Genomic DNA, 9006 nt, shown 5'->3' on the forward strand with positions numbered 1-9006 from the left:
TTTATTTCATTATTCTGTCAATCTTATTTCATTAGCATGTTTAGAGTGTCAATATTTCACACATTTATTGACAAATCAGGATTTATGTCATGGTATTATTTTTCCTTGTTTCCATTATTTTTATTTGTTTCTTTCTTTTTGGCTTTCTGTAGATTAAAGAGATTCTTTTGCCTTTTATCTATTTTCTCGAGACAGTGTCTCACTATGTGGTCAGTACCAGTTTTTAACTTATGTAATTCAGAATGGCCTTGAAATTGTGATTTCTTTGCCTCTCAAGTTTTGGGATGACAGGCATATGCTGTCCTACCTGGCTGAATTACCAGAGTTTTTGAATTTATCAAATATTTTGAATATGTAACTGGTAGATCATCTATAGGATGGTAAATATGGTGTCAAATACACGCTTAACTTTTCATAATCTAATAATATTAACATTTTACCACTTTTTAAAAGAAAGATTAATTAAATCCCTTTTCTCTGTGTATACATTGAGAATCACATAAAATATAATTTTGTTTCAAGTATAAAGCATGATTTTAAAGCAAAGTTTTATTTATAGTATGAATGTAATTATAAAACAATGTTATAAAAGCTGGCAAGACAGCTTAGGCAAGCACAGGGACAGGGGTTTGATGCCTGCCACCACATGCCTCGCTGGATTTGCCTCCAGGCATGCTGAGCCAGCCACAGACCCTGGGTATGGTGGTGCATGTCTGTAATCCCAGTGCTGGGGAGACTGAAAACGGGAGGATTACTACAAGTTCAAGTTGTGTGGTGACATCCTGTACCAAATTCATAATAAGTAGATAAATAAATAAAATTTTATATTTGCCCTGATAATTGCTACAGTTCCATCATCTTTTGTTTTCTATGTTTCATATACACATATTATTTGTTTTTCTTTATTCTTTGAGGTTCTAACTGGATATTTTCATCTATTATGGAATTTATTTAAAACTATACTCCATTTTTGAGTACTGGTAGGACTCATACTATATCCAAGAGAGAGTAGAACAGATGATAGTACTTCCCTACTTTAAGGCCTGGTAGCCTCCAGCAAAGCCCGACAGAAGTATTCTTTAATATTTCTTATGCGGTAAAGAGGCATGAACCTTGGACTGAGAAGTGTAACCTCAGGTCAGTGAAAAAAGGAATCATGTGCCTTCTAAGGATTCAAACTGAGGGTCCTCGCTGAAAGGTGACAAAGCCACCCAACACATACAGAATATGACTGTTAGTGTCTTCACCTGCTTGAAGCTGCTTCTTTGAGTCTTGAATATAATGCATAGAAGCAACCTGGCAAAACAAACACCTCACCTTGTCTTAGGAAGGTAGAGTGTTTTCTCAAGGAACTCTAGGCCTTACTATGAAAAGATTTCATTCAGGTCAATAGAAAGAGAAACACTAATCCTTGCTAGCAGTCAAAGTAACATGTCTCAGTGAAGACTGAGACACTAGCCACTTGCAAATAGAAGAAACAGCAGTCTAACTCTGTCATGATGGCCTGCTCTTCAAGGCTCTGGTGTGGACCATCAGGTTAAGGACCCTCTTTAAGTCTATATCAGTTTTCAGGGTATGAGACCCTAGGTATGATGGTATACCAACTGGTCAAGAAAAGGAATAGTAGCAGGGATTACATGGAACCCATATGAAGACCCTTAGTTAAGACTAAAGACTAAAAAACATTAGAGAGAAAATGTCACAGAGCTGTCAGTATTAATTTTCACATGACAGGCATTGTGTCTCAACTACACTTTCATTTTCTCTTTGGGGCACCAGAGAACTAAGAATCTAAATTTGAGATTTCAACTTCAAAGTAGCATTAAGAACACTAAGTCCTGTCAATGTTTCACATGATAATTATGAATGCTAACAGAACAATATGTTCAAGAGCAGAGCTGTTTCCTAATACCAATCCTATCTGTCATTCTAACATACCTCAGGAAGGACAGGTAGTCTTCAGCCCAAGGCTCACTATAACATATTTCCTAGTTATGCAGTAACAAAATGCCATAGGTCTGGTGACTAAAGACAAAAGAAATGAATTCATTCAGATTTCTGGAAAAGAGAAGTACAGATTAAAGTATCAACAGTATTGGCTTCTCCTGGAGAGAATCTGCTTTATCCTCCTCTCCTATTTTCTGGTGAGTTCCCTGTGTCAGGATTTATATAACAAAATCTTAACTACAATGTATTTTTAGTAATTCTAATTGTCTTCAGAGAGAGCTATATTTTCTTTTTGAAATGATTTAGAGGGCTTGGCACACATTTTTAATTCTAGCACTTGGGAGACTGAGATTATCATGAGTTCAAGGCCAATCTGGCTTACAAAGTGAGTTCAAGGCGAGCCTGAACTACATTTAAAAAAGAATCATCTCATAAAACACAAGTAGGATAAAATAATTTCAACATTCTTAGACATTTACAAATCAATTAAAACTTTATACTCAGCTTCTGAAGCCTCATGCATACAACATATGTACAGATATTCACAAGTAAATCTTCAAGGCTTTATTTATCAAGTTAGAACTACAAACATTTTGAGGTTAAATTTGTGAAGAACTAATGTTCTCATAATATTGGGTTTTCTATTTATAAATATGTATTTCTTTATTTAGGCCTTCATTGATTTCTCTGAAAAATAGCTGATTGTATTTTCTATTACTTGTTGATTTGGCCACTTTTCTATCACTGTGAGAAGATACCAGAGACCTATAAACTGAAGAAGGTTGATTTTGGCCCAGGCATTCAGTCCATGGTAACCTGGCTTAAGGGAAGAAACAGGGTGGCAGAGTAGAATGGCAGAAAAAAAGAGAGCTCAGACAAGTGCAGCCAAGAAGCACAAAAAAGAAGGGAAACATCATGAAAACACTATAGCCCTTGAAGTCATGCAGCCAGGGAAGCTCCTTTAACCATGCCAAAACACCTCACTTCAAATTATCTATCAACTCATCAGTGATCTGATCCACTAATGAGCTTAGCTTCCTCATATGCCAAGTATCTTTAAGATATGTGAGACTTTGAAGGAACATTTTAAATCTAACCCATGGCAACTATTTTATTTTAAAGATTTTATTAACTTTTTCAAAGTTTGAAGGATAAAACACTGAGCCATGCACATGCTGGGAAAATGCTGTACCACCGTTCTATGTGCCCATACCTAAATTAAATTTGCTTTTAGTTACTGTTGTTTTCTTTTGGTAATTTATATGTTGCATTTAATTTAATTATGCTTTCATACTGATTGTTGCCACAGAAGCATAGTGTATTTTTGCACCTCCAACATTCTTTATCAATACTTTAATGATTTAATAGTTTATCCTTAGCAGCTTTTCTTAACATAAATTTCGAATCATGTATAAATGATATACTTTCTATTTTCAAAATTAAATGCTTTGACTTTTTTTGTTTTGCAGAATTTCCCTACATAACATCATCATTAAAATAATGAGTAGAAATAGTGACAATAGACATCCTTGCTTTTACCCCAATTTTGAAGAAATTTCAATGTTTCCATATTAAATATTTCATAGACATACCTCATATAACTAGATAACATATCTTTAAATCATAAAAATATCAGAATGTGATTTTTGTTTCATTTTATCAGTTTATGTGCTACTCCTATGATGTGAATGTGAACACTTTCAGAATAAATAACTCAAAAATAGGTTACCTACCCAGCTGAAATTGATGGATAATTTATGTTATATATAACAAAGGTTTAGTCATATTTTGTTTTTAAATAAAAACATGAAAATATTCCACTGCTACTTCTTAGAAAAAATATACTACACTAATCGGTCATGATGGTGTTCAAAAGTAATAACAAAACTCTTGGAGACAGAGGTAGGAAGATCATAGAGCCAGCCTGGGAAACTTAGTGACTTAGAAAAGCCCTTAAAATAAAATAAAATGTAATACAATGAATACAACTGGGAATGTAGCTCATTATGCAGGCCTTGTGTTTAATCCCGAGTAACCCACCCAAAATCATTATTTTTTCATAGAGTTGCATATTTTTAATCATGTGTTATACAGTGCATCTGTATATCAATATTCAAGTTTTGTTAAGCATACGTGACTATGCCTTCATTTTTACCATGAATACTTATTCACTATAATTTTATAAGAAATGTTTCTTATAGGTGTGTTAGTATTCCACAATAAAGAGATTTTGGGGATATAGTGGTATGCGTATATAATGTCTTGATTATTTTTATTTTTGTTTTGGCTTATTCCTGTTGATTCTTTTTTTCTACAATTTTATTCAGAAACTAATAACAATGAGACAGTTTCAAACAAAATTGGTAGGACAGTTTCAATAAGTAACACATGACATACATTCTTCCTAGTGGTTAATTGATGTACAAGATGCGGACATGATATACTATTTACAAACATCGTTAGAACAAATCACTCTATTCATTAAGAGAATGTAACTATATATTTATCTTAACCATTTAAATACACAGGTACAAAATGGACAATCATCTGTATAACCTTTTTTTGTTAAGTTCCACCATTTAAATATTACGAGTGTGTAAAATCAGCAAAATATTCTAAAAGAGTTCAGTAGTCCATTATAGTATTGGGTCTTCCACTCCAAAGTCAATGTCAGAAATTGTTGACCTGAGTCCCACACAGCTCAACGTAACACCATGGCTTTACTGCTTATACATCTTATTATACTTTTCTGCTGGATGGTTAAAACCAAGGTAAAGCAGGACCTATGCCACAAGAGTTGTAGCTTTTGGGTCTGATAAGGTCAGTGAAATCCCCTCAGGATTTATCCTGAGATCCTGCACCTCAGATTGTAGAGCCTTTGTCAGGGTCAGCCATGTACCATTGCTTGGCCAATGTGCTCTCTGTGAAAGCCTGAGAGAATGTTTTCTCTCCATGTGACTCTCCCCAGGCACAATCTACATCATCAATCACTTTCCTCTTTGGCCCCATAATCTCCTTGATCAGAACATTTGGGATACTACCAAGTTACATGATGTAACAGTACAAGTTCTCATATGTCCTGAGTATTAATTGGCCTTGGAAAGCTGGGGCCAAAATGTTGGCTTTCCTTGTGGCCCTACTTTTCCTCTAATTTGGGTCTGTAAACTTAGGTTGTTAACCACGCAGAATACAAGCTTAATGTTATTACTATACAACCTAGGCTGTTAAGCTTAGCCTCACTATGTGTCTGAATATCAAACATCTTCGGCATAACATGGAACAGGTATTTGTCATCAAGTATTGATATGTGGAACTTTAAGTCCCTATAGAATATGATGAAAAAACATTTAAAAAGTGGAATATATTTCAAAAATAGACATAAAGAATTACATACTTCTTTTCTTTACACATAAGTCAAAAAATCTAAGCATATACAAGATTGAGAAGGACAGTCCCACGATATTTAGTTTAATGTCTCATGCCTTCATTCGCCAGCCCCTTCTTTTTGAACAATCATCTACCCGAGAGACAGCACAACAGCAAATGGCATGCCATGAAAAGCAACCCGTATTTAAAAGACCAGATTGACAGGCACTCCAAGCATGAACCTACTATTACAGATTACCATCATCACTGCAGTTGCTTATTTCACACGTGTCAGTACATTTAGTTAGTCAGGGTGAGAAACTTTCCAATTAACTGCTAGATTCAAAAATCTTCTGGAGATTCTAAGGATCATTGCCTTGCCCATCTTCTACATATAACTGTATGGCTTAACATTGCCATGTTCCCTAGCTCTTATCCTTTCCCTCTTTTGATTAGTTAGTCCTCGAGATCCTCCCTTCCTTTTACTTGTATTATACCTTTCTATTTGTATTACTTCTTTGGAGTACTCATACAAGGGAAACTACACCATATTTATACATATGTGTCTGGTTTATTTCACTTATGAGTATATGTTCAAGAGGCATCCAGCTCAATATAAAGGCCTTGAGTTTATTATTCTTTATAGCTGAGTAATGCTCCATCGAGTAAAAGTGCCACAAATTTTTCCACCATTCAACAGGTGATGCACATCATGGTTGTTTCCAAGATTTGGCAATCACAAATTGTGTTGCTGTAAACATGATATGAAGTTTTCAGATCCCCCGGGATAATTCCCAGTAGAGGAATAGTTGTTTTGAAGGGGATTTCCAGTCCAACCTTTCTAAGAATTCTCCACAGTGATTTCTGTAATGGTTGCACCAGTCTACATGACAACCAGCAGTAGAGAAAGGTTCCATTTTCCCTACAGCCTCTACAACATTTGTTGTTGGGTGATTTCTTTATGATAGCCATTCTTTCTGTGGTGAGGTGATATCTCAATGTTAGTTTAATTTGCATTTCGTGGATGGCTAGTGATGTGGAGCATTTTTGCATGTATTCTTTCACTTCTTTAATTTCTTCCCCTGAAAGCGTGTGTTCATCTTGGATGCCCATTTCTGGATTTGTTCTTAAATTTTGGAGCCCTAGTCCTTTTTAGTTCTTTATAAATTCTAGAGAGCAGACATTTGTCTGAGCACCTATTTGTCGTGCATTTTTCTAATTTGTGGGTTTCCTTTTCACTTTATTGGTAATTTCTTTTGACATGAAAAAATTCTCAGTAAGAACCGGTCCCAGTTGTTAATTCTTTCAACTGTTTCCCCTGGGATTTAATTCCTGTCCATGAACCCTTTGCCTACCCCTATGTCTTCCAGAGTTCCTCCCCCTTTCTCTTATAGGAGATTTACTGTCTCTGCTTTAATGTTTAGATTTTTAATCCATTTTGTCTTTAGTTTAGTGCATGGTGATAGACTGGATCAAATTTGAGTTTTCGGCTTTTAAAGAGCCACTTTTTCCAGCACCATTTGTTAAAGAGGCTATCTTTCTTGAAGTGAGTATGTTTAGCCCCTTTGTCAAAGATAAGGTGGCTGAGTGTGTTCATAGGGGATTCAGCATCTTCTAATCTATTCCATTGAACCTCATGTCTATTTTGTTGCCAGTACCATGCTGATATTATCACAGTAGCCTTGTAGTATAATTTCAAGTCAGGAATTGTAATGCCTCCTGCCTTGTCTTTATTGTCCAGGATTGCCTTTGCTATTCTAGGTATTTTCTCTTTCCAGACAATTTTTAGGAATGAATTCTCAAACTCTGTGGGGTATATTGTTGGTAATCTGGTAGGGATTGCCTTAAATCTGTACAGCAATTTTGGGAGTATGGTTATCTTCACGATGTTTGTTCTTCCTATCCAGGAGCATGGAATATCGTTCCATTTTCTGAAATCCTGTACAATCTCTTTTTTAAGACTACTGAAATTTTCCTTGAAAAGGTCCTTGACTTCTTTCGTTATGTTATTTCCAAGGTATTTCATTTTCCTGGGTGCTATTATAAAAGGTATTGTTTCTGTAATTTCCCTCTCAGTGTTTTTCTTGTCTGTGTAGAGGAACGCTATTGACATTTGGGTATTGACTCTATAACCTGGTATGCTACTGAATTGGTGGAGTTTTTTGGGTCTTCCAAGTAAAGTATCATGTCATCTGCAAATAAAGATGATTTAACTTCGTCTTTACATATCCTTATTAATTTTATTTCTTTCTCTTGTCTAATGGCTGTAGCTAATGATTCCAGATCTATATTGAATAGGAGTGGTGATAGAGGACACCCTTGCTTTGTATCAGATCTAAGAGTAAAAGTTTTCAGGTTTTTCCCATTTAGGATTATGTTGGCCATTGGGATTTCATAAATGGCTTTTACCAGATTGAAGTAGAGGCCATCTATTCCAATTTTCTGTAGGATATTGAACATGAATGAGTTTTGGACTTTGTCAAAAACATTTTCTGCATCAATAGAAATGATCATGTGGTTTTTAGTTTTTGCACTATTGATATAGTGTAATATATTTATAGATTTTTGAATATTGAACCATCCTTTCATCCCTGGGATGAGTCCTACCTGGTCATGGTGTATGATCTTCTTGATGATTTGCTGTATTCTATTTTCTAGGATTGTATTGAAGATTTTGGCGTCTATATTCATGAGGGAGATCGGCCTGTAGTTCTCTTTCTTAGTTGAGTCTTTCCCTGCTTTTGTTATCAGTATACTACCTGCCTCCAGGGATGATTTTGGGAGGATTTCTTCCTTTTCAATTTCATGGAAGAGTATGAGGTGTATATTGACTACATCTTCTGTAAATTTTTTGTAGAATTCACCTGTGAATCCAACCGGACCTGGACATTTTTTTGCAGGTCGGTCTTTAATTACATCTCGTTTTTCACTGGCTGATATTGGTTTATTGAAAGTGGTTATATCTTTTCAATTCATTTGTGGTAATTTGTACCTTTCTAGGAATCTGTCCATTTACTCTGTGTCTTCTATTCTGTGAGAATAAAGATTCTCAAAGTAGCTATTGATAATCTTCTGAATTTCCACCGGGTCTGAGGTAATTAAACCTTTTCATTCCTTATTGCTTTTATTTGGATTTTTCTTTCCTCTTCTTGATGAGTTTAGCTATGTGCTTATCAATTTCATTTAATCTTTAAAAGAACCAATTTTTGCTTTTTTAATCTTTGAATTGCTTTCTTCTTCTCAATTGAATTAATTTCTGTTTTAATCTTTATGATTTCTTCCCATCTTGTGGCTCTGGGTTTGGTTTACTCTTCCTTTTCTAGTTGTTGAAGGTGAAGCATTAGGGTATTTATTTGTTCCCTTTCTGCTATCCTAATGTGTGAGTGCACAGCTATGAATTTCCCTCTGAGAACTGCTTTCATCGTATCCCATCAGTTACTTAAGTTTTGCTTGAAATTTCATTGAATTGTACATATTGTTAAATTTCTTGTTTAATTTCATGTGTAACCCATTGGTTGCTGAGTAGGGCATCATTTAATTTCCACGCATTTAAGAATTTTTTCTTTATTCTTTTGTCATTTATTTCCAGTTTCATTGCACTGTGGTCAGATAATGTGCATGGGATAATTTCTGTTTTCTTGCATATACTTAAGCATGACCTATGGACCAGTATGTGGTCTATTTTAGAAAATG

Source organism: Octodon degus, unplaced genomic scaffold (genome assembly GCF_000260255.1).
Source record: "Octodon degus isolate 3935 unplaced genomic scaffold, OctDeg1.0 scaffold00313, whole genome shotgun sequence".
In the NCBI taxonomy this organism is placed as follows: domain Eukaryota; kingdom Metazoa; phylum Chordata; class Mammalia; order Rodentia; family Octodontidae; genus Octodon; species Octodon degus.